This window comes from Elephas maximus, chromosome 2, assembly GCF_024166365.1.
Source record: "Elephas maximus indicus isolate mEleMax1 chromosome 2, mEleMax1 primary haplotype, whole genome shotgun sequence".
NCBI classification, from domain to species: domain Eukaryota; kingdom Metazoa; phylum Chordata; class Mammalia; order Proboscidea; family Elephantidae; genus Elephas; species Elephas maximus.
In genome coordinates, this window is record NC_064820.1 from 194091143 (window position 1) to 194118150 (window position 27008).

The following is a 27008-nucleotide window of genomic DNA, read 5'->3' on the forward strand; positions in this document are numbered from 1 at the left end:
TTGCAAACTGCCTTGTCTACAGCCACTCGCCCTCCACCACCCCCTTCTCTCTCTAACCCTCTTCCCTGGTTTATTTTTCTACGTGATGCATCACTATCTGAAATTATCTTGTCCATTTACCTATTTTTTCACTCTTTCTCCCTTCTCCATTGGAATGTAAGCTCCATGAGGGTAGGACCTTTGTCTGAGTGGTAATTCTTACATCCCTAGAGTCTCTAAAAGTGCCTGGAACACAGTAGTTGTTCAAATATTTATAAAAGGTCTAAATGAAGTATTTAAAACTTCACTCATTCATTCATCCATGCATTGACTCTTATTTATTAATCTGTTCATTTGGTGAACATATTTTCTGTGTATATATATGTTGGTCAGTATGTGTGTATATATATATATACACACATACATATATATAAAACCTGCTACCATCGAGTAGATTCCGACTCATAGTAACCCTAGAGGACAGAGTAGAACTGCCCCATAGGGCTTCCAAGGAGCAGCTGGTGAACTCAAACTGCCAACCTTTTTTGGTTAGCAGCCATAGCTCTTAACCATCAGGGTTTCTATATATATATATATATATATATACATATATATATATACACATACACACTTACATACATATATGGAGCCCTGGTGGAACAGTGGTTAACAGCTCAGTTGCTAAGCAAAAATTTAGCAGTTGAAATCCACCAGATGCTCCTTGGAAGCTCTGTAGGGCAGCTCTACTCTATCCTATAGTGTCCCTATGAGTTGGAATCAACTTGACAGCAGTAGATTATATACATATATATATGTATGTACGTGTATATATATATATATATATCCATTTTACTTGGATCCACAATCAACACCCATAGAAGCAGCAGTCAAGAAATCAAAAGACACATTGCATTGGGCAAACCTGTTGCAAAAGACCTCTCGATGGAAGCAGCCTGCCACATCTTTCTCCCGCTGGATTCAGGTGATCAGGCAGAAATTAATCTCTGGCAAGAACACAGCATAAAGGCTCCAGTCAAAGCCAGCCCATTAGGAGCCTCTGAAGGTCTTCTGAGCAACTTTAAGATTTGCCCAGGCTTTTTATGTGGCTTAATTTCTATATGCACACAGCATCTTTATCTATGACCTTACTCACTCTGGGGACAGTGGTAGAATTCTTCCCTTCCCTGCAGGAGACCTGGGTTCTATTCCCAGCCAATGCCACCTCATGCACAACTACCACCCATCTATCAGTAGAGGCTTGCTGTTGCTAGATGCTGAATAGGTTTCAGGGGAGTTTCCAGACTAAACGGGCTAGGAAAAAAGACCTGAGGATCACGATGGTCAGATTCTCAACTGATGGTGGGGATGGCGCAGGACCGGGCAGCATTTTAACTGACAATAACTCAGTTTCGGCTTCACACATCAGCAGCAGCAGCGTCTCCCAGGACCTTGTAGAAATCTGCCACCTTACTCCTAACCGCACTGACTCAGAATCTGCATTTTAACGAGATCCGCAGGAAATCTGTCACTGTTCCTTAAGGTTTATCCAGGCCATCTTTGGATAAGTCCAATCCCCTTTCCAGGCCCCTAGCCCCTTCCTCCACACCCAAAACTTGGAATAGCCTTTATGGGAGACAATGGCAGTGAGGAGCCCAAGTAACTGCATGGTGAGATACACAGTCTAACATATTCTGATTTGACCTGAGGTAAGGCAAAGATCCAGGAATGTGAGCACTTTCTCATGAGCTCTAGGAAACTCCCTGCAAGAAGTCCAGGGCCTCCAAGGCAAGGACCACATGGGTTTCATTTTCCTTTCTACCCTGTCTTAGTTATCTAGTGCTGCTGTAACACAAATACCACAACTGGGTGGCTTTAAAGAACAGGTATTTATTTTTTCACAGTGCTGGAAGCTAGAAGTCCAAATTCAAGGCATGGCTCAGGGGAAGGTCCTTCCTTGTCTCTTTTATCCTCAAGTGGCTGCCAGCAATCCTTGGAGTTCCTGGCCTTGTAGATGCATCTGGTTCCATCACCTGCCTTTCTCTCACACCTGTGTGTGTCTCTGTGTCTCTTCTGTTCTTCTTATAACTCAGACGTGATTAGATTTAGGACCCATCCTGCTCTGGTATGACCTTATTAACATAAAATAGAAAATCTTATTTCCAAACAGGATTGCATCCACAGCTGTAGGGGTTAGGATTTCAACACATGTTTTGAAGGGATACAACTCAGTTCATAACAATCTCTAACCCCTAGCTTAATGCCTGGCTTATAATACCAAACCAAAACCAAACCAGTTACCATCAAGTCGATTCTGACTCATAGCAACCCTATAGGATGGAGTAGAACTACCCCATAGGGTTTTCAAGGAGTGGCTAGTAGATTCAAACTGCCAACCTTTTGGTTAGCAGCAGAGCTCTTAACCACTGCGCCACCAGGGCTCCAGCTCATAATAAAAAAAAATAAATAAGGACTCGATAATTAAGTATTGATTACATCAATTATGTATGGAAACCTTGGTGGTGTAGTAGTTAAGTGCTACAGCTGCTAACCAAGAGGTCAGCAGTTCAAATCCTCCAGGCGCTCCTTGGAAACTCCATGGGGCAGTTCTACTCTGTCCTATAGGGTCACCATGAGTCAGAATCGACTCGACTGCAGTGGGTAGTGGGCACATCAGTTATGTAAGCCTCAGTCTCCCATCTCTCCTACGTCAGTTCTCACCTGGTTATTTGTACAGAGCAAACTAGAAACAGTGTAAAGCGTGAGACCCTGAGCCAGGCATGTGGTGGGTGCTCAGGAAGTCATTGCTGAGTGTATTTGATGAATGCCTGTTGAATGAGTAAATAAGGTCACACTCCAGAGAGCAAACACTCTGGGTAAAGTGAGGATCTCATCCCCTGATTTTATATCATGGTGCCCTAACTGGGTGCCTTCTCACAGGATTGGTTACAACCCATGTGCAGGGCTCTTGGCATTCTACAAAGTGCTTCACAGCTATTATCTCATTGCAGCTGATAGCAAGCCTGGGAGGAGCCATTATTAATAATATTACAGGCAGTCCCCAGGTTACAAGCATCTGACTTACGTACAACCTGCAGTTATGAGCCAACCTTCTTAAAGCTTATTATATTAAAAATTCGAGGTACATACAATGGTTTGTAATAATAAACGGGCATTACTCTGCGACACACACCAAAACATTATTATTGTTACTGTATCATTATGTTAAAGATGTTTTAGTGTATCTGGAAGAGGTTTTTTAATTTTTTTTTTAATGCATATAAAGGTACGCTGTATACAGGTTTGTGTCCCTAACGTCCATGGTACATCCTGTGAAAGAGGATGTTAGCTGATTCCGACGTTGCACTAACATATAGGAGAGAGGGGTGCAGGACGGTCACTGGGCAGAGCAGAAACCCGCCTTCCATTGCAGGCACTTGCCATCCAGCTGGTTCCTTTCTCTTCCGACCTCCCTGCCTGCCTTCCCTTCCTTCCCTAATGGGCTTTAAACTCTTCCAGCCCCGCTAGCCCTTCCTTCGCCTCCTCCCGCAGCCACTTTTCCTGCTGCTCCTCTGCACCATAGCTCCGACAGCTGGGGGGCCGCCACCACAGACAGAAGGACAGCGGCTTCAGCGAGGCATCTTCCTCAGTGTCTCTGGCGGCATCTGTGCGGTCCCTGCCTGAGGCAAGCGCGGTGGAACAGGCGGCTGTGGATGGGCGCCAGGGTGGACGCAGGATCCAGAAAGCTAGCGAGAGACAGATGCATCTCCATACTTAGCGAAGTACGCCCCCTAAGTCCCTTCTGCCATCAGGAATTCTATTATAACCTTAGGGGTTAGGTGCCACGGCTGCTAACCAAGAGGTCAGCAGTTCGAATCCGCCAGGCGCTCCTTGGAAACGCTATTGGGGAATTCTACTCTGTCCTATAGGGTCGCTATGAGTCGGAATCGACTCTACAGCAGTCGTGGAGGGGGGAGGGGGTGGATATTATAACCTTATGGGACCACGAAGGTGTATGTGGTCAGACGTTGCCTGAATGGACTTCAAGCAATGCATGCCTGTACTATATACTAAGACAAACATTTGACAAGTTGATGTTAGATAAGAACCGTACCTAACTGTTCTGACTTACTACAAACTCGACTTAAATACAGATTTAGGCAGGGGACTCATTCTTAATCTGGTGACTGCCTGTATTAGTGGTGCCATTATACAGATGAGGAAAACTGAGGCTCAGAAACATTCAGTGCCTTGTCTGAAGACACTCTGCTCATAAAATAATGGAGCCCAATTGGATAAAACTTTTTTTCTGATTCAGTGTCTTCTAGCACCCTTCCTCTTTGCAAGGAGAGGGAAAGAGAAGGAGAACGTACGCACATGTATATGGGTGTCTGTGTATGTTTTGTGCACAGGTGTGCACATATGTGGGTGTGTGTATGCATGCACAAGCATATACACTGGAGCTGGAGGGTGGGGAGTGTTTGAATCTAATCCTGAAAGTGCCAACACAACTCTTGGGTGTCCCTCGAAGTCAAGCTTCTTTTCCAGGTCATCAAAGTTTACACTTGGGTAATAACGCACGCGTAATTAACTGAACAAATATAATGAATCTATCTGCAGTGACATGATAGTTGGTGCCGAATCCGATTAAAGCACATTTAATTAAAAACGCATTAAACCTTCAAGCTTCTGAACACACCCTGCACTTCTTCAAAGCCTCCTCCTCTATTAAAGCCTTCCCCACTATTAACTGTGAGTCATCCTGTGACCCTATGGGCATGACCTGGTGAGGTGAAGTGGTGCTTAAATGCCTGCACCAGTATATCACAGGCACTAATGGATTAAAATCAGGGAGATTAATCCCATTCATTCAGTCTCTCGTTTCAGAAACAACTGTCACGCTGAGCCTAATTGCTGGAGATGGTTGAAGAAACTGGGAGGTTGGAGCCTCCTGAAGCTAGTTGGGGGCCAATCTTCAATTATTTGGGCTGCTGTGCAATAGGGATACAAGGATGATTGAAATCACAGACAACCAAATGGTCTTTGTTTACCATTAGCTTCTGTCTTCTGTGTCAGCCAAGTTTCTGCAAACCCAGAAGGCGGCAGGGTGCAAGGCAAGCTGACCGGGTTCAGATCCCAGCTCTTCCTGCTATGCACCCCTTCCATCCAGCCAGGAGACGCTACACACGCTGTTTTCTCTCCTTTCTCCCTACTCTTTGCCTAGTTTGCTTCTATTCAATCCAAATACCAGCTGAATGAATAGGTCTATAAGTAAAAGAAAAAAATGATGAGTCTGCAAGGGAGGAAACCCAAAATCAAAATGGGGCACCGACCCATTTACAAAGAGTTTTTAAAAATCTAGTCGCTGTCGAATCAACTGTGACTCACAGTGACCCACGTGAGTCAGAATAGAACTGTGCTCCATAGAATTTTCAAAGACTGATTTTTGGAAGTAGATCACCAGGCCTTTATTCCAAGGCACCTCTGAGTCAATTTGAACCTCAACCTTTCAGTTAGCATCCAAGCATATTAATCATTTGAACCACCCAGGGACTCCTGCAAAGGGTTTAATATCTAATTGCTGTGGAGATGATTCCAACTCATGATGACCCCATGTGTTTGAGTAAAACTGTGCCTCTTAGGATTTTCAATCACCAGATCTTTCTTCCAACATGCTTCTGGATGGACTTGAACCTCCAACCTATCGGTTAGCAGTAAGCATGTCAACCGTTTGTGCTGCCCCAGAACTCCTGCGAAGGGTTTCCACGTGTATATTTATCCTCGTTGTCTCCTCACCATCCGTTAGCACAGGCATTATTCTCATTCCGGTTTTCCAAAGGAGAGTTCCAAGACTCAGAAAAAGGGATATGAAATTGCCCAACATTTTTAAGAGGTAAAGAGCAAAGCTGGGATTTGAACTCCAAATCTCTTGCCATGATTTCAGGCTGCCTGTGGGTAATCTCCAGGCACGTTGCTTAATCAGCCACCAACTCATCAAGAGCTGGCAGAGCTGACTTCCTGCCGATGCCCAGGAAGAGGGGGAGAAAGCCTGCCTTGGAGCAACATGCTGGTGGGGAGGAGGGAGGTGACTCCCTGACATGGGGACATGCTGAGCAGGGTCGACTCTGAGTGTGGGACGGAGGCAGTTGAGAGAAGGGCTCCACGCTTGGTTTAACGCTCTGCTATCTCCATCTTGAAGTTCTTAATCATTTTTAAATGAAGGGCCCTACATTTTCATTTTGCACTGGGCCCTGCAGGTTATATAGCCAGTCCTGGTACAGGGAGCAGGCCCTTGGGTATGAGTCCTGCCTAGTCCCGTCAGGGGTGCCCCAGGAGTCATCCCACTCTTTCCAGATTCCCCGAATGCCTTTTCCTTAGGAGCCTCTTCACTCTGTCTTCCCTGGCAAAGCTGTTATCCTATGGTAAAGCACCCAGCACATAGTAGATACTCAACAAATAAATAATGTACAGGGATTATAGTAGCTGTTATCAGTAACCTGGTGCATTCACAGAACCATTGCAAATGGCTATATTGTTTTTTTAATTGCCATCGAGTTGATTCTGACTCGTGGCAACCCCAGGCGTGCAATATAGAGCTGTGCTCCATAGGGTTTTCAAGGCTGTGAATTTTCAGAAGCAGATCACCAGGCCTGCCTTCCGAGGTGCCTGTGGGTGGGTTTGAACGGCCAACTTTTCAGCTAGTAGTAGAGCACTTAACTGTTGGAGCCACCCAAGGACTCTGTGTAAATTGTTGTAGCCTTTGCATTATCAATCTTTTTAGCTCAATACCGCACATGGATGTCCACGAAAACATTTCTCAAGCTTGTTTCTGTGGAGCATTTGTCCAGCTAAGAAGACGTGCTCTGTGGTCGTATTAGTTTGTGAAATGCTGCTCACTCTCTCTGCCCTGCTGAGTGTCACTGCACATGTTAGCATATTCAAGCCTCTAAAAAGTCCAGCAGCAAAGACACATTTTTGATTTGCTAAATCCAGCCTTCCTCAACCATATATGACTATGGAACTTTTTTTTTTTTTTTTTTGCTGACACTCTTATTCACATCTCATGGGACATTTAGTAGAAAGTTATCGAGTCCTAAAATAGTAGTGATGAATAAAGACATGGGTTGAGGGGCGTCTTAGTTTCCTGGTTCTGCTGTAATAGAAATACCACAAGTAGTTGTCTTTAAAGAACAGAAGTCTCTTTTCTCACAGTTCTGGAGACTCAAAGCCCAAATCAGGATCTCCACCATGTCAATTCCTTCCTTGTCAGCAGTTGCAGGCACTCCTTGGTTTCTTGGCTTGTAAAGAACCCTCACCTGGCACGTGCCTTCCCTGCGTTTGTGTCTCTGTATCTATTCTGCTCTTTCTATAACTCAGTATAACTCAGAAGTGATTAGATTTAGAATCCACCCTACTCGGGTGTGATCTTATTAACAGAACAACAACGATAACAACAAAAATCCCTATTTCCAAACAGGATTACATCCACAGGAGTAGGGATCAGGATTTCCACACTTATTTTGGCGGGACCCAATCTAATCCACAAAAAGGGCCAAGTGGTAACAGTAATAAGAGGAAGATGTACATTGTAATATAGGCTGTCCAAGTATCTAAATGCATATCAGTAACTACTAACAAAACTGGGCCCAAACGCTTTTCTTTTGATTTGGTTCTTTCTTCTACTCTGGTTATACTCAAAAGTACAATAAACCAGTGACTCACTGATAACATTACGTTAACAACCTTGGGTTATCCCAGCAACAGGGGATTTAAGTCTGTCCAGAGGGTAAATAGACCCGAGAAAAGAATAGAAGGGACTCTAAGGGGGCTGAGATTTAACAAATGCTCATAAACAAATGATATCATTTTGAACAAAGTAATCAAAGTATCAAGTGATATAAACACCGTGTTAGGGCAACCTGTGAATCATGCTGGTGGTTAGAAGTACACAGATCAGCTGGAAAGACCGACCTGATCCTGCAGAACCCCAGCTGGAATGACTGGGCATAAAAATGAAAGGATCCCACTGACAAAGAAACTCTAGAAACTGAGCTTTGACAAGTAATGACCTCAGCGATTCCAAGTCATCAATCTTCATAACCAAAAAAACAAACAAACAAACCAGTTGCATCAAGTTGACTCTGACTCATGGCGACCCCATGTGTGTCAGAGAAAAATGTGCTTAGAGTTTTCAATGGCTGAGTTTTCGGCGGTAGATCTCCAGGCCTTTCTTCTGAGGCTCCTCTGCGTGGACTCCAACTCCAACCTTTGGACTGGCAGCAGAGCTCGTTAACGGCACCCCCCAGGGACTTCATATATCTTCACAGAGGGATGCAATTCTAGAGCTTTCAGAGCAGAAAAGGACTTCATAGATGAGCAAACTGAAGTTTGGGGAGTTTGAAGGGACTTAACTTGCTGATAAAGGACAAAACCAGGTCTCATGTCCCAGGTCCAAAATCTTAAATTTCATGTCTTTGTAGCAGACACTGCCAGTGTTCCTCCCAAACGCCCTCAGCACTCAGCACCCACAGGCAGCTTCTTCCTGCCTGCCCCTGTGACCCTCTTCCTACGGACTCTCTCTGGTTGCAGAAGTGTCTGGCCCTACACACAAGCCGGGTCAGAAGAGCCAGGGGGCGTAACCCTCAAATAAGGAGAAGGGAAGTCTCTGTAAATACAGCTTACCTGCCCTCAGCAGCAACAACTCTGAGATGTGCTCTATACAGTCTCCCACAGGACACCTGAGACACTGCCTCAGTTGCCTACTGCAGTCTCCCGTCCATTAATGTGTCCTGTACTGAATTTCTTTCCTTCCCTGGCTCTCTTCCCTACTCAGTAACCAGTGCTTCCTGGGATCCCCTCCCAAATAAACCACTGGCACTTGAATTCTTGCCCCAAAATCTGCTTCTGGGTGAATCCAACTGAAAATGACTTTTTTTTTTTTTCCATTATTATTATACTTAGGAAGTCCCAGTTAACTGGCTTAATAACATGTTTAGTGCTTCTGTTCTACCTGCTAGTTCGTTGTGCAGTGCCTGGGTTCTTAAAAGCTTACAAGTGGCCATCCAAGACACAATTGGTGTCTATTCACCCAGAGCAACAGAGGAAGATGGAGCATCAGGAGTAGAAGGAAAATATGGAATTTGTGGCTAATCACCTCCATGAACAACTGCCTCCTTTGTCATGAGACCAGAAGAACTGGATGGTGCCCGGCTACCATTATTTAAATATTCTGACCAAAGATTCTGTTGAAGAATCCTGAACAAAAGGGGGAAAATGCAGAATGGAATTTCAAATTCTCATGGACTCCGGGCTTTCTGGAGCCATGAAAAAAAGGGGCTGGATAAACCCCTAAAATTATTGCCCTGAGATAACCTTTAAAACTTAAACCAAAAATATCCCCTGAAATCTTCTTAAAACCAAACAATAGTTAGCTTAGCTAGTAAAAAATGTCTGCCTTGAGCATCATGCTCTTTTAAGAACTATCTGTATGAGATCTTGTCTATCAATTTTTCATACTGTGGTGGCTTGTGTGTTGCTGTGATGCTGGAAGCTATGCCACCAGTATTTCAAAGACCAGCAGGGTCACCCATGGTAGAGAGGTTTCAGCAGAGCTTCCAGACTAAGACAGGCTAGGAAGAAGGATGTGTCAATCTACTTCTCAAAAAAAAAAAAAAAAAAAAAATAGGCCAGTGAAAACCTTACAATTAGCAGTGGAGCATTGTCTGAAATTATGGTATTGGCAAAGAATATTGAATCTACCATGGACTTCCAGAAGAATGAACAAATCTGTCTTGGAAGATGTGCAGCCAGAATGCTCCTTAGAAGCAAAGATAATGAGACTTCGTCTCACGTAATTTGGACTCATCAAGAGGGACCAATCCCTGGAGAAGGACATCATGCTTGGTGAAGTAGAGAGGGTCAGCGAAAAAGAGGAAGACCCTCAAAGAGATGGAATGACTCTTGGCTGCAATGATGGATTCAAATATAACAACAATTGTGGGTATGGCACAGGACCGGGCAGTGTTTTTGTTCTGTTGTACATAGCGTCACTATGAGTCAGAGCCAAGTCAACGGCACCTAACAACAATGTGGAATCAAATTGATAACAGCCACTCAAAAGATTAGATGGGAGCCTTAGAGAACAGTGAGCTTATGTTAATAGCGGAGGAACAACTCAGAAAAGGAGGGTGAGAATGGTTGCACAACTTGAAGAGTATAATCATGTCACTAAATGGTGCATATAGAAACTGCTGAATTGGTATGTGTTTTGCCGTGTATATTCTGAACAACAACAAGAAAATAAATTAAAAAAAAAAACTTTAAGTAACAAAATATCATAGAAAAATGATTTAGAAGACTCTGGGTGGGGCAAAAAAGGAGCCTTGGTGGCACAGTGGTTAAGCACTTGGCTGCTAACCAAAAGGTCGATAGTTTGAACCCACCAGGCGTTCTGAAGGAGAAAGATGTGGCAGTCTGCTTCCATAAAGACTACAGCCTTGGAAACCCTACGGGACAGTTCTACTCTGTCACAGTGTTGCTATGAGTCGAAATCGAGTCAATGTCACTGGGTTTGGTTTTTGGTTTTGTTGGGCGGGGCAAACAGTAAATGCGCTTGGTTGCTAACTGAAAGGATGGCAGTTTAGATCCACCCAGAGGCACTTGGAAAGAAAGGCCTCGTGATTTGCTTCTTAAAAAATGAGCCATTGCAAACTTTATGGAGCATAGTTCTACCCTGACATGGAAAGGTTCACCAAGAATTTTTATCCTGTTAATTGCTTGAGATTGGGAATATAAACTCAGAGTATGGCTGAAATTCCTATGAAATTGCACTCATTTGGGAGAACTAGGATCTTATGTCAAAGTGGGAATCATAAAAAGAGGCAAAGAGTTCTTATTTACCAGGAACCTAGGCCATCAGACTGTTCAGAGGAGTCAGATGGCGCATCTATCAGACTGCACCATGAAACCAATCAAAAAGGGAAGGTGTCGGGAGTGTGTAGCAAGGTGTATATAAGTTTTTATGTTAGAGACTGACTTGATTTGTAAACTTTCACTTAAAGCACAATAAAAATTATTAAAAAAAAAAAAAACAGGTCAAAGATCAAAATGGAGCAAAACTAAAAAAAAAAAAGAATTCAGGGGTGGCCATCTAGGATATTCCACTGGTCTGACCCCCTTCAGGAGCAAGGAAGAATGAAGAAAACTAAAGACACAAGGGAAAGGTTAGTTCAAAGGACTAATGGACCACATCTACCACGGCCTCCACCAGACTGAGTCCAGTATAACTAGATGGTGCCCAGCTACCACCACTGACTGATCTGACAGGGATCACAATAGAGGGTCCTGGACAGAGCTAGAGAAAAATGTAGAACAAAACTCTAACTCAAAAAGAAAGACCAGACTTGCTGGCCTGACAGAGACTGGAGAAACCCTGAGCCTATGGCCCCCGGATACCCTTCGGCTCGGTAATGAGGTCACTCCTGAGGTTCACCCTTCAGTCAAAGATTGAACAGGACCATAAAACAATACGAGACTAAAGTGTTACACCAGTTCAGGGGCAAGGACTAGAAGGCAGGAAGGAACAGGAAAGCTGGTAATAGGGAATCCAGGGTTGAGAAGGGAGAGTGTTAACATGTCACGGGGTTGTTAACCAGTGTCATAGAACAACATGTGTACCATTTGATGAGAAACTAGTGTGTTCTGTAAACCTTCGTCTAAGTGCAATAAAAAAAAAAAAAAAGGGAAAGTGAATCACTGCTCACCGTGCCCTCTGAGATACCAGACCTAGAGGGGGTGTTTTACACATCATTTTGTTTAATCAGTTGATTGGAATAGCCCCATTTTACAGAGAAGGGCTGAGGCAGGCAGCCTTCTAAAATGATGCAATCAGTCCCTCTTCCTGATAGTGCCCTCCTCTTAAATATAGACAGCTGTTGTCAAGTCGACTGACTCATGGTGACTTTATGTACAACAGAACAAAATACTGCCTGGTCGTGTGTCATCCTCATGATTACAGGCATGTTTGTGTCCATCGTCACGGCTATTGCACCAATCCATCTCACCAAGAGTCTCCGTTGCCCTCACTGGCCCTCTACTTCCCCAAACATGGTGTCCTCCTCTAGTGATTTATCCTTCCTGATGATGGGTCCAAAGCAGTAGAGTCAGACAGTGTTCTGCTGTGATCCATGGGGTTTTCGTTGGTTAATTTTCAGAAGTAGATTAGATTGCCAGACCTTGCTTCCTAGCCTGTCTTAGTCTGTAAGTTCTGCTGAAACCTGACTCCACCATGAGTGACCCTGTTGACACTTGATATAGCTTCCAGCATCACAGCAACATGCAAGCTACCACAGTACGACAAACTGACAGCCCTTTAAATGTGTGTTGGACCTAATGACTTGCTTCTAACAAATAGAATACAGCGAAAGTCATGAGATGTCACTTCAAGATTAGGTTACAAAACACTGTAACTTCCATCTTACTTGCACACTCTCTTTTTCTCTTGCTGTCTCGTTTGGTGACTGTGATGAAGCCACTTGCCATGTTGTAGATGCCCTATGGAGGGGTCCACATGGCAAGGAACTGGGGATGACCTCCAGTCAACAACCAGTGAGGAACTGGGACCTTCAGTCCAACAACCCTCAAGGAACTGAATCCTGTCAAAAACCGCAAGTGAACTCAGAAGAAGATCCTTCCCCAGTTGAGAATCGAAAAAACTATCACCCTGGCCCACACCTCGATCTCAGCCTGTGAGAGACCCTGAAGCAGAAGACACAGTCTGGATTCCTGACCCACAGAAATGGTGAGATAATAAATGTTGTCATTTTAAGCCATTACGCTTTGGGGGTATTTGTTACACGGCAATAGCTAACTAATACAAGGACGCTAAGGTTGTAAGAGAATAAGCATGTAGCAGGTGAGGGAGATCTGAATCATGCCTGGCTGAATGTTTCTTTTTATACCACTCATGTGCTTCCCCCAAAAGCATCTTCCTGGGTGAGTAAAGTGCTTGATGGAGACCATACTACGTTTCAACATTTTCAACATGTGCAGCTCTGCCCAGCAAAGTCTCATGGTTTCTTAATGCACGAGAAGCTGAAATATTTTCCTGGTAAATATATATATACCACCACCCATCTGTCATTTGTCGTACCGTGGTGGCTTGCGTGTTGCTACAATGCTGGAAGCTGTGCCTCTGGTATTTCAAATACCAGCAGGATCACCTGTGGAGGACAGGTTTCAATGGAGTTTCCAGATAAGACAGAGTAGGAAGAAAAGCCTGATGATTTACTTCTGAGAATTAGCCGGTGACAACCCTACGGATCACCACTGTTATGGACTGAATTGTGTTGGCTAAACCATGATACCCAGTACTGTGCAGTTGTCCACTATTTGGGGATCTGATGTGATTATCCTGTGTTATATATTCTAACCTCTGTGACATAAATGAAGCAGGATTAGAGACAGTTATGTTAATAAGCCAGGACTCGGTCTACAGGATTAGGTTGTATCTTGAGTCAATCTCTGTTGTGATATAAAGACAAAATTGAGCAGAGAGGACAGGGACATCATGCCACCAAGAAAGAAGCACCAGGAGCAGAGCGCATCCTTTGGACCCAAGGTCCTTGCACTGAGAAGCTCCTAGACCAGGGGACGATTGATGACAAAGACCTTCGCCCAGAACTGACAAGAGAGAGAAAGCTTTCCCCAGGAGCTGGCACCCTGAATTCGGACTTCTAGCCTCCTAAACTGTAAAGAATAAATTTCTCTTTGTTAAAACCACCCACTTGTGACATTTCTTTTACAGCAGCATTAGATGACTAAGACAAGCACAGGATATTGCCTAATATAGTGCTGGAAGATGAGCCCCCCTCAGTTGGAGGTAACAGTGGATTTAAACATACCCATCGGTGGTCACGAAGATGGTACAGAACTGGGCAACATTTTGTTTTGTTATACATAAGATTGCCATGAGTTGGGCCAACTTAACAACGATTAACCACTATATATATATATATATATATATATATATATATATATAAAGAAAAAATATATACGTTATATCCATATCCTTTTTGTGTTAAAATTATTTTATGTAATTCAAACAATTTGGAAATTGTACCCTCAGTAGGGGAGATAATGTCAGTCACAGAGAACCCAAACATTCACTTAACCATCTCATTCCATCCTTCTAGAAACTGAAAACATATGACAGTTTACAATAAGTAGGAAAAATCATAGTGTCTTTTTGATTCCTAGGATAAGTTTCCATGTTTAATACAGTCAGTTAAAGGCTATATGCTACATATCTAAGAAAAGTCTGTTACTTGGCCTTAAAAACCTGAGGCTTGGCCTTAAAAGTCTAGGTCCCAAAATTGAAAGTGTGGGCTGCCACCTAGGGCCTGACAAATAGCGCCAAAGACACTGAGGGCTACCAGCACTGACTGCCAACACATGACATGAATCTGTGGGCTGAGAAACCATGAAAATGATAACAATAGTCATAGCTACCCTGTTCTGGGCACCTTAGGTGCACCAGGTTTTCTACCCAGATGTTTTATAATTTGTCCACCATGCTGTTGGAAGCAATATGGCCTTGTGGTCAAAAAAAAAATGATCTCTGGAGCCAGAAGCCTCAGTTGGAATCCAAGCTCTGCCGTTTCCAGCTGTGTGGCTTTACACCCTCTGTCTGATTTCTCACCTGCAAAATGAGGATTATAATATTTACTAGCTCATGATGAAGATTAAAAAGCATAAAGCACATATATCACTGAGAACAGTGCCTGGTACAGAGCAAGCAGTCAATAAATGTGAGTAGTGATGTCCCTAGAGAAGGAAATCATGCTTGGTAAAACAGAGGGTCAGCGAAAGAGAGGAAGAACTTTAATGAGATGGATTGACACAGTGGCTGCAACAATGAGGTCAAACACAGCCAAGGATTGTGAGGATGGCATAGGACCAGGCAGTGTTCCATTCTGTTGTACGTAGGGTCACTGTGAGTCAGAATTGTCTCGATGGCACCTAACGACAACAATTATTATTACTTTCATTGTTGTTACCATTAACGTCTTCATTTTCACCTATAATCAGCACAACAATAATGTCAGTTGTAGTTATTAGTTACCCTTGAGGCAGCTTGGACTCACAGTGACCCCATGTACAATACAACGAAACATTGCCTGGTCTTGCACCATCTTCACAATCAATGGTATGGTTGAGTCCATTGGTGCAGCCACTGTGAATTTCGAGTGACTTCCAACCTAGGGGGTTTATCTTCTAGCACTACACAGGACAATGTTCTGTTGTGATCCACAGGGTTTTCATTGACTGATTTTCAGAAGTAGATTGCCAGGCCTTTCTTCCTAGTCTGTCTTAGTTTGGAAGCTCTGCTGAAACTTGTCACCATGGATGACCCTGCTTGTATTTTGAATACTGGTGGCATAGCTTCCAGCATCACAGCAATATGGAAGTCACCAAACTGACAGCCAAGTGGTGGTAGTGCTGGTTAGGATTCAAGAATTAGGCTTTCTGTTTTCTAGATGAGGAGATGGAGGCTCAGAGGGGAAACATGCCTTTCCCAAGTTCACATAGCCATTGAGGTGAGACCTAAGATTCACTTTCAGCTGTGTCTGACTCCTACACCAGTAATATTTTACCGTACCAGCCTGCATGCTGACAGGTATCCTTCTTCTGATTCACGAGGACCCTTGGCCTTGTTGCTTTCAGATCTCACTTGACTCTGGAATTCTGCTGCCTGGTGACCTGAGCAGAGGCCAAAACTGGGACATGTGATGAAAGAAAAGACTGGGAAGTTTGCTGGGGGGCAGGGGAGTGCTTCCTCCTTTTGGAAATATTTAACACAAGAACAACTATCTGATGAATACATTTGCCTTTAAATGATGTTTCTGTGCATAGGTTTGTGTAATGTTCACAAAATACTACTGATATGTAAAGTATCATGACCACTTAAGGTCATTTTTTCTCATTCGAGTGAGTGAATAAATGAATACATTTTCTGGGGCTCAGAAAATAGATCATTTTGTTGTTGTTTGAATGAATGAATGGAGGAGTGAATTTTCTGAGAGGCAGGAAAGTCAAGTCATTTGCTTGAAAGCTCTCTGCTGGGAGCTCTCTGCTTCTTTCACCCCAAGACCAGGGCTCACTTCTCTAGCACAGCTGGGATTAATGATAATGACAAATGACTGAACTACACTGCACTTCTGTCATGTGAGAGCTACTACGCTTAACACTTCACTGTTTGATCACCTTCCTGCCCTCATAACCACTCAATGAAGTAGTTATTGTAATGAGTCCCCCATTTTACAGATGGGGAAACCGAGGCTCCAAGAGGTGAAATGACTGGCTCAAGGTCACACAGCTGAATAGTGATAGTGATGGGATTTGAATCCAGAGCTATCTAACTCCAAAGGCACTGCTCTTTTTATGAGTCAGAGCCACCTCAATGGCAACTAAACAACAGCCAGTGGGAGATACCTGGAGAATCAGGTGCTTCTCCATCATGGTTTTGGCTCTTTGGACTTTTGTCTTGTTAGGCAGACTCTACATCTGGAAGCATTTCTACTTTGGAACTTCCCAGAAGTCAGTAAAGTGCCTCTCAGGGCAAAAGCCCTTCAGCTCTGCCCACCATGAGATGGCACTAGCCCATGGGTGTACACTGCAACTTTGGGCTGTTTTACTTTCTTCTTTGCATTCAATAGGGTCATGGTGGCGCAGTGGTTAAGAGCTATGGCTGCTAACCAAAAGGTCAGCAGTTTGAATTACCAGCTCCTTGCAAACCCTGTGAGGCAGTTCTACTCTGTCGCTTAGGGTCACTATGAGTCAGAATTGACCAGACGGTAACAGGTTTTGGTTGGGCTCAATAATTTTAAAATGTGCATTTGTTTTGCATTTGCCGTTTGTTCCAACCCCTGTGGAAGCTCTATGGAGGCAAAAACTTTGTGGTGTTCATTGTTATATCTGCAAGACTCTAAACAGTCTTTGACACATTGTGGTTTCATAAATTTTTTCTTGAATGAATGAATGAATGATGGTAAGTTGGTGTGAAAATTCATGCATGACTGAAAGGCATCAATAGGGAAAAAATGTCATGTTGGCTCGACCCATGGAATGGATTATCTTAGTGTTATCCATTCCTCTGGTTGGGGAGCTGGCTTCGTGCTGTCACCAATGGCACCCCATGAACCTGGGCAAGCCACTTGACTCTTGGATCCCCCAGTTTGCTCACCAGCACAATGAGATGGAAGGAGTCATGTCTGAAATCTCCCTAGCTCCAAGAGCAACAATCAGGAATCAGGTATGAAGAAGAGAAAGTTGGTGGGATCAAAGGTTAGACACTCAGGGTGGGGAGAGGCTGGGGTGGACCAACCCGTCCAACCAGCTGAACCGGAAGTCCCATCTCTGACTGACTCTGCAGCACTTTCAGCTTCCCTTTACACAAACAGCCTCAGCTTCATGCATAGGAGGCGTTCGCAGCCAGGGTTTGAACATTCACTCATTTATTGTATTATTTTCTAAACATTTTATTGTGGTAAAATGTATATAACAAAACATTTGCCATTTTAACCATTTGTTAAGTGTACAATCCAGGGTCGTTAATTACATTTGCCATGTTGTGTTACCATCAACACTGTCCATTTGCAAAAGTTTTTTTTTTTTTTTTTAAAAACAGAAACTCAGCACCCCTTAAGGAAATAGCTCCCCATTCATTTATGTTTTCAGTCAAAACTATTTATTGACTGCCTGGCTATTACGTGCCAGGAATGGGGGACAGTTTGGTGACTAACGTATCACCGTTGTTTCCCTTATGGAGCACACAATCTGGTGCAGCGGTTCTCAAACTAGAGCCCCGGGACCAGCAGCATCGGCACCACCTGAGAACCCATCAGAAATGCAGATTCTTGAGTCCTACCCCAGACCTGCTGAATCAGGCACCCTGAGGGTGGGCCCAATAATCTGTATTTTAATTAGCCTTCTAGGGGATTCTAGTGGGGGATTCAAGCAGTAGGCACCTAATTAAACATCACAACACATAATTTAATTAGCTTAAGCTGTGAGAAGGACTGTGAAGAGGTGCGGGGCACTGAGAGGGTTAGAACACTGGGGCAGTGACCTAGTCTGGAGTTTCTGGACAGATGCCCCTTGGGAAACTAGAGTCATTAAAGAGAAAGTGGCTCACCTGTTTGTGCTGACACCAAGCAACAGCCAAGATATATAGTTGTTGTTAGGTGACATCAAGTCAATTCCAACTCGTAGCGATCCCATGTGATACAGCAGACCTGCCCCATAGAGTTTTCTTGGCTGCCTTGTCTATGGAAACAGGTTTCCAGGTCTTCCTCTCACAGAGCACATGGGTGGGTTTGAACTGTCAACCTTTTATTTGGTTAGCAGCCAAGTGCTTAACCATCATGCCACCAGGGCTTTTATATACGTGGCTAAGGGGGAAAACACCAAAAGAATGTATACACTATGCTCCTGTTTGTGGATTTGTGTGCGTGTGTGTGTTTTAAGGATACATTTCTATTTGTACCATCTATGGGAAACCCTGGTGGAAACCCTGGTGGCATACTGGTTAAGAGCTACAGCTGCTAACGAAAAAGGTTGGCAGATCAAATCCACCAGGTACTCCTTGGAAACTCCATGGGGCAGTTCTACTCTGTCCTACAGGGTTGCTATGAGTCGAAATCGACTCCTGGGCAATGGTTTTTTGTTTTAATCATCCCTGGAAGGACACACAAGAAACTGGTTAACAGCTGTTGTGTCTTGGAAAGAGACACAGAAGTCAGAAGTGAAAGGACGCTTATTTGCTTGTATACTGTTTTGTTTTTTTTTTTTTTAATCATATACTTTTATTCCAGGGAGTCCCTGGGTGGCACAAAGGTTAACATGCTCAGCTGCTAATTGAAAGTTTGGCAGTTCAAGCCCACCCTGAAGCACCTCGGAGCAAAGACCTGGCAATCTACTTCCAAAAAATCAGCTATTGAAAACCTTGTGGAGCACAGTTCTACTCTGATACACATGGGGTCACTATAAGTCAGAGTTGACTCAACAAGCAAACAAGTTTTTTTTTTTTTTTAAGGAATAACTACACAACTCTTTAGTTAACCTTTGCCCTGACTTCTTCAGCATGCAGCATGACAGATGGACACAGACAGATGGCTGTGAGGTCCCTTGTCTCTGCAACCTTGGTGGCCAACCGTCTTCATGCCTTCGTTTCGTGGCATCCATCTTCTCCAGAGCCCTGCCTGGAGGAGCTTCCACCTAGTGGGTGAGCTGACAGGGAGGAGCCGATTACAGAGCTGTGTGGTGGGAGCCTAGGAGAGGGCAGCAGAGTCTGCAGCAGTTCCCCGGGCAAGGCCCTCGTGCGAGGAAGGGACAAGGAAGGCTTCCTGGAGGGGCTGAGGCATCATCTTCAAGGATGACTTAGGGGGTGTTCAGGCAGGAAAGTGAGGTGCTGAATCTTGGAGCCAGATTTGTTAGAAACTGCAGGTGGTTTTCTAGACTTGTGTTTTAAGACTTGGTGGAAGCGTGTATGTATAGGGGGGCAGGAGGGAAAGGATTAGGGATAGGGTTTCCAACTGTCCGAGGTCCCTGGGTGGCTCAAACTGTATGTGGTCAGTGGTTTGAACTCACTGTGGAAGAAAGGCCTGGTATTTTGCTTTCATAAAAATTACAGCCAAGAAAACCCTATGGAGCAGTTCTACTCTGCAGCACACATGGGGTCACCATGAGTCAAAACCAACTTGCCAGCAACAAGTTTTGTTTTGGACCAACCACCCCCTTTTCCTTGGAACTGGGGGGCAGGTACCCAGGATGCAGGACTTTTGGTGCTCAAGCAGGGAAAGTCCCAAGTGAGACAGGAAAAAGACTGGTATTGGGTGGTATTGGGCTGAGGTGCTCATGCTGAGGAGCATGGACTTGACTCTGTGAGGCAGTGGTTCTCGGGAAGGACCTTGACCCAAGACCTGGCCTGGTGGAGTCAAGGGGCTTCACGCAGTCACAGCCTCTGTCCCAGACCCCCCAGTCCACCTTCCCCATCCTAGAAAAGAAAGCTGCAGAAAACCTCAGACGTGAATATGCACCTGCCATTTGCTGGCATAGCCTCCTGTTCAGATTTACACACAACAACTAATTGCAACTTTATCCAGGGAGCTGGCCCATTTTTCAGGTGCAAATGCAGGTTGGTGTGTAAACATTTGTGAGCACAGCCGCCTGGCTCCAGCGGTCCTGGGAATCCTGTCTACCCGTAGTAATTGCTGGTGTTCAGGTATTCAGAGGCCCCAAGATAAAATCACCGTTGTCACCAGGGCAATATGATGGGAATCAGTGCTGAAGAAACGTCAGGGGATTGCAGCCCAGATAGGACTCCCCCCACCCCACCCTCTTTGGCCTCTGGCTTGAATTGGGTGCAGCTGAGCACCAGTGATTCAAGCTATTGCCTGTCCAGCACTTTTTTGATGATCTCAGTGAAAAGGGTGGGTGACCTCATTCCTCTTCCCAGAGGCTCTTGCCCAGCCTCCCGTCACCCTGGTGGCTGGTCTCGAGTGACCAGTTTAGTCCTTTCTGTCCATCACAACAGAGCCTGTTTGGACCTCCCCCAAGCAAAACATGGAAACAGCCCTGGAAAGTTCACCTTTGCCTGATTTCTCTCTGAAAGATAGTTCTACCCCTATTTGATTGGCTTTAAGTGGGAGGCTCTGGATCTGTTTTCCATAGCCTTTTGGGCAAAGTTGTATTTAGTCCCTGTGCACCTGGGGGCTGGAATTTGTTGGCCTACAAGGATCAGAGGACTTTAGGGCTAAAAGACACTTTGACGTTATCTAACCACATCTCATTTTGCAGAGAGGAGTTCAGAGAGGGAAAGTTACTTGCCCAAGATCATCCAACAAATTACTAGTGTGGAGAAGGACAGGCCCCAGCCCAACCTGGATTCTAGCACATTCTGAGAGGAGAAGGGCTCTGCCAGGCCTGGGTTTCATCTCTTTTGACTTGTTTAAGGACGTGACATGGTGGTTCTTTGGTCTTTCCAATAAACAACTTCTCATTTCCTCTCTATGGTGGATAGAGAGGCCGGGCACAGGCTGTAGGGCTATCACCCAACACCCCACCCCCTTCCCCTGTCTTTCCCCCCAGGTTTTTGGCAGGACACAGGAAGTCCCAATGATGCCCAGCTCTCTTCAAAGCATTTTCCTCCTACCTTTGATTTTTATTGGTTTGTGTCTTAAATGCTTTGTCTGTAATTACACAGTTTGCTGCATGTCTTGTTTCATAATGACTAATATGAAGTACATGTACCAGCAAAGGGAAGCACAGAACTAAACGAACATTTAATAATTAGTATTCATTCAGGCAATTATTTTAAATAAATTAGACTTAGTTAAATATAGCCATTTTGCCAATTTACACATGCACACACGCGCACACATATACACACACACACATACTTGCCCAGTCTAACGTTGCAGCCAGAGAAGAAAAGTGGGTAGAAGGGCTCACACCCTAGCTCAGAGGCCGGATGAGGTTAAGGAGAGCAGGGCAGACACAGATAAACGCGGGGAGGAGTTTGGAAAGTCTGGCTTATCGTGTACTTTACATCAGTAACAAGAGCAAGACTCTATAAAGGCTGCCCTGTACAGCAAGCCCATTGTCCCATATTATCTTATTTAATCCTCATACCAAACCAATGAGGAAGGGTCTACTATTATTATTATCACCTTTTACAGATGAGAAAATCGAGGTTTGCTCAACTCACAGAGCTGGCAAGTAAGTAATGGAAGCAGGGTTTGAACCTAGGCAGCCTCACTCCTAAGCCTGCCTTCGGAACCTTCTGCTTCAAAGGCCTTGATGTTCTAGGCATTGGAAAACGAGAATAGACCAACTCCCTCCAAAAGATGGAAGATGAGCCATTGAGCATGCAAAGTATGTGGCTCGTTTAGAGTCAAGTTTAAGGGAGTGGTTAACAGCCTGAACTCCTGAACCAGACTGACTGGGCTCCAATCCAAGCTCCACTACCAACCATTGGGGCCTCAGTTTGCTTATCTGCAAAATGCCGTAGTAACAGTGCCTTCCTTATAACATTGCTTAGAGGAAAGAGTGAGCAGCTGCCGGGTTGTGAAGGGAGGCCTCAGAGCAAGACCCAAGTCACTCCTGCGTCCATTCCCTGTTGCAGCTGCATCTGATCACAGTATCATACTGAGATTTGGCCTAAGGTGCATCCATGGCAACCATTGAATTCTGTGGCATTTGTCACCTCTAATTTGCCCTCCAGGGATCTCTGCCCCAGGTGTAGAAAGGGTTGAAGGCTGAAATTTTCCCAAGAGGGCACAGACCCCAGGGCCCCTACCATCAGAGAGTCAGTCTAGGTTCCTGGTCTGGCTCCTCCCTAATCATGGTGTGGTCTGTCACAAAATGACCAGAATCATGGTTCCTTCCAACCACCAGGAATGGCCCAGCCTGGATGATCCAACAACCCGGGCCTCAGTTGAGTTCCCACCTGTGTTAGGGTAAGGCAGGGATGGCTTCCTAGGCAGGCAACCTGTGTGGTCACACCTGGCCCCACACCTAGAAAGACTCACAATGGGAAGGGCTCCACACTTGATGGAATGCTCTGCTGTCACCATCTTGAAATTCTTACTAACTTTTGAATAAGGGGCCCCTTTTCATTTTCACTGGGCCTCATGAATTAGGTAGCCAGGCCTAGCTACAGGCATTGCTGTTGTAACAAAAACCCAAACCAAACCCGGTGCTGTTGAGTCAATTCTGACTCACAGTGACCCTATAGGACAGAGTAGAACTGCCCATATTGTTTCCAAGGAGCGGCTGGTGGATTTGAACCACTGACGGACGTCTTGGTTAACAGACAAGCTCTTAACCACAGTGCCACCAGGGCTCCAAAGAGATCCACAAATGCAGTAACTTAAATAAGAGAGAAGTTTGTTTTTCCCTTACATAACAGCTCGGTGGTAGGCAGTCCTGGCAGTAGGACAATTTCTCCGTCTTCATCTTGGGGCTTTTATTTTTGGATTTGAGGCGGCTGTCGCATTCTCACCACCTCCTACACAGTGGGAAGGGGGAAGAAGCCAGGGAAACACACACCACTGTTTAAGGGTGAGGTCTGGAAGTGGTACCCATCATTCCACTCTCATCACACCAATCAGAACAGACCACACAGCCACACCTACCTATAAGAGAAAAAAATCAGTTGCCAATGAGTCGACTGCGACTTACGGCTACTCCATGCGTGTCACAGTAGAACTGTGCTGCATAAAGTTTTTAATGGCTGACTTTTCAGAAGTAGATTGCCAAGTCTTTCTCTGAGGCCACTCTGGATGGACTCAAACCTCCAACCTTTAGGTTAGTAGCCAAGTGTGTTAACTGTTTGCACCACCCAGTGGCTTCCTAGCTGCAAGGAGAACTGGGAAAATTGCACTTTTGCTGGGTGGTTTTGTGCAGAGGTAAAGCTCCATAATAGCCAGCACTTTGGCACACCACCAAATCTTCTTCAGGCTCTGATGTTCTCATGCCAGCCTGCTGCCCTTTCTTTACAGTTTTCTAGAAAGCCAGGATACATTCATTGAGTTCTTAAGGAGAAGGAGGGTCTGTATCCACAAACCTCCTAGAATTGTGTGCAAAAGTAAATGCACATCAACATTTTTCTGAGGCAAGGGCTTATGGGTTTCTCAATGGCCTTTATGACATCCTTCCTCCTCTACCCCTACCAAAGTATAAAAACCACTGGGGTAAAGGCCTCTGTGTTGACATGTGTTCTAGTCAAATAGGAATTGGGTATGTTGTTGTTAGTTTTCATCAAGTGTGCTCCAACTTGTGGGTACAACAGAACAAAATGTTACCCACTCTTATGTCAACTTCATGACTGTTGGTATGCTCTAGTCCATTGTTTTGCCCACAGTGTATTTTGAGTGACTTCCAGCCTAAGGAGCCCTGATGGCTCTGTGGTTAAGAGCTCAGCTGCTAACCAAGAGGTTGGCAGTTTGAACCCACCAGCGGCTCCTTGGAAAGCCCTAAGGGGCAGTTCTACCCTGTCCTATCGGGTTGCTGTGAGTTGGAATTGACTTGATGGCAAAAGGTTTGGTTTTTGGTTTGGTTGCAACCTAAGTGGCCCATCGTCCAGCACTAAATATCAGATAGTATTCCATATAGGGTTAACTATAGCATGGGTTGGCAAACTGTGGCCCACGTTGTCACTTGTTTCTGTAAATAAAATCTTATTGGAACATGGTCATGCCATTTGTTTACATATTTTTTTGTGCTGCAACAGAAGTTGACTAGTTGGGACAGAGACTTGCAAAGTCTAAAACACTTACTATCTGGCCATTTATGGAAAATGTTTGCCAACACCTGAACTATTAAAAAAAAAAACCAAACCCAGTGCCATCGAGTCGATTCTGACTCATTAAAAAAAAAAACTCATAGCGGCCTTATAACAAAATGGATAAATGAGGTCTAACTGATTCCACTTGAAAACCCAAGGAAATTTCCCATCTGGAATTTGATAATTAAAAGGTTTGTGAGTTCAGAGTTGAAGTCCAGTGGAAACTGGAAATCTTCCTCAAAATAATGATGGTGATGACAGCTAACAGTTTCATATAACAGTTTCCCGTCTACGTGGAGCATTTAAGTAGATGTGTGAGAATCATTGTTGTGTAATAGAAAAGCAATCTGACCCGGAACAAAATGCTGCCTGGTCCTGCACCATCTCCATGATCAATTGTGGATCAGACCATTGTGATCGGTACGGTTTTCATTGGCTGACTTTCAGAAGTGGGATCGCCGGGTCTTTCTTCCTAATCTTAACATGGAATAGCCTTGGAAATCTGTTCAGCATCTTAGCAACAAGCAAGCCTGGGTGGTGGCTGTGCGTGAAGCGCATTGGCCAGAAATCAAACCCCGGTCTCCCGCGTGGAAGGTGAGAATTCTACCACTGAATCACCACTGCCTCACCTGGAGCTGATCCTTAGTCACTCCCTACCTTGCAAATGCTCTTCTTTATTTTGAACCTCAGTTGCTTCATCTTTAAAATGGGGCTACTAAGTCAACCGTTTAGGATAATACATACAAGATGCCCTGAAGAGGGACTGACACAGGCCTAGTGCACAATAAACGTTAGCATCACAACGGGAACCTCCAGAGGTGGTCCTGGAGGTTGGTTGGAGGTGAATATAGTCTGAGTTGCCAATTGAGGCCTTTTCTTGGGTTTATTTTTCGCCCAGTGGCTTATATTAAGAGAGCTGGATCTCACCCCAGCTCTGTCACCAACTTGCTGTGTAGCATTAGACAAGTGCCTTGACCCTCCTGGGCCTTTCACCTCCTTGGTGTCATACAGAGCTTGATGAACTGGTTTCTAGCATTGTAAGATTCTTTGATTCCTACCCTGTGATCACAGTAGCTACTACCTTCTGAACCCTCTCTAAGTTTTCCACATTCCTCAGGAACAATACCTCCTGGTGCCTGGAAAAGGCCTGGCCAGGACCCTTTTGAGACGGTATATGATTCTATCAGTCCCAAGGGCCCTGTTCCTGACCCTGATCACAGCAGAGGAGCCAACCATCTGACTCACATGAGCTGTGCTGACCAGACATCAAGGAATTTCAAATTAGAGGACCAAGTTTCTGGTGCACTTTAATGGGATGAAAGAATAATGTTGCCTTGTTAGTAATATAGTAAAGCAAAGCTTTCCTAATGCCCAGGACCCAGTGATGGAAACCACATGTTGAAGACGGAGAAGCCCTCCTACTCTCTGGACTGCCTACTCCTGGGCCATTATTTAAGAGAGAAATACATTTCTTCTTGTTTAAGGCAGTCTATTTGTGGACCTCTTTGTTACAGCACAAAGCTTGTACCCAGCACTGGCTACAAAAAATGTGGGGCTCAATACAAAAGAAAAATGTGGAGCCCCTTGGTTAATTTCACCAGCACAGATGTTCTGTCAGCCTGTTCTAAATTCATTTCCTATTCTAGCTCTAACTAGCGGTGCAATGTTGCTCCTCCCTGCTCCTCAGTTTTCTCTTCAATACAATGGGGTGAGTCATAGTACCTACCTAACACTGTTGTTACAAGAACTAAATTAAAAAGAATGAAATGTTGCAAGAACAGACTAAGGCAGAAGTTCCCAAACTTTCTCTGTTCATGGTGCCCTAAGTGTATCGGTAGTTTTTTCATGGTGCCCGTAGGCAAAAAGAAAGTCCTAACAGTTCTATGTATTAAGTAGTTAGCTCCAAACAATTTAAGGAGCATCTGTGTCCTAACGACTTAGTAGCTATTTGGAAAAATAATAATAATATGCATAAATAAAAAGGAAACTAATTTTTTGTTTCATTCTTAAATAGCCCAATTACTTGCTAATGGAATGTGCATGCCTGTTGGTACTTGGCAACTCCTCAAACATGGGATGCAGATGGGACACTGTCACCTCATTTCCCATTCCACATTGATTTTCATGCTGTACTGGTGTTTTATTACAGCAACTGCCAGAAACCAAAGCTACATCATCGAAAACAATATAGCACAATCTAATACTGAAACTCACCACTCGTCTCTAAGTTTGTCATTCTGTGGTGGTTTGCTTGTTGCTATGATGCTGGCAGCTATGCCATTGGTATTTCAAATACCAGCAGGGTCACCCATGGTGGACAGGTTTCAGAGGAACTTCCAAACTAAGACAGACAAGGAAGAAAGACCTGGCCATCTACTTCCAAAAATTAGCCAATGAAACCTTGTGGGTCACAACAGTACATTGTCTGCCTCACTTGTTTTGCACAGGCCATTAGGAAGAACCAATCGCTGGAGGAGGACATCATGCTTGGTGAGGTGAGGGCCAGCAAGGGTGAGGGAGACCCTTGGTGAGATGGATTGGCAAGTAGCCACAACGATGGACTTGAACATGCTGGTGATTTTGAGGATGACACAGGACAAGGGAACATTTCTTTCTGTTGTACGTAGGCTTGCCATGAGTCAGAGTAGGCTCAGTAGCAGCTCTCTGTCTAATGCTGAAACTATGA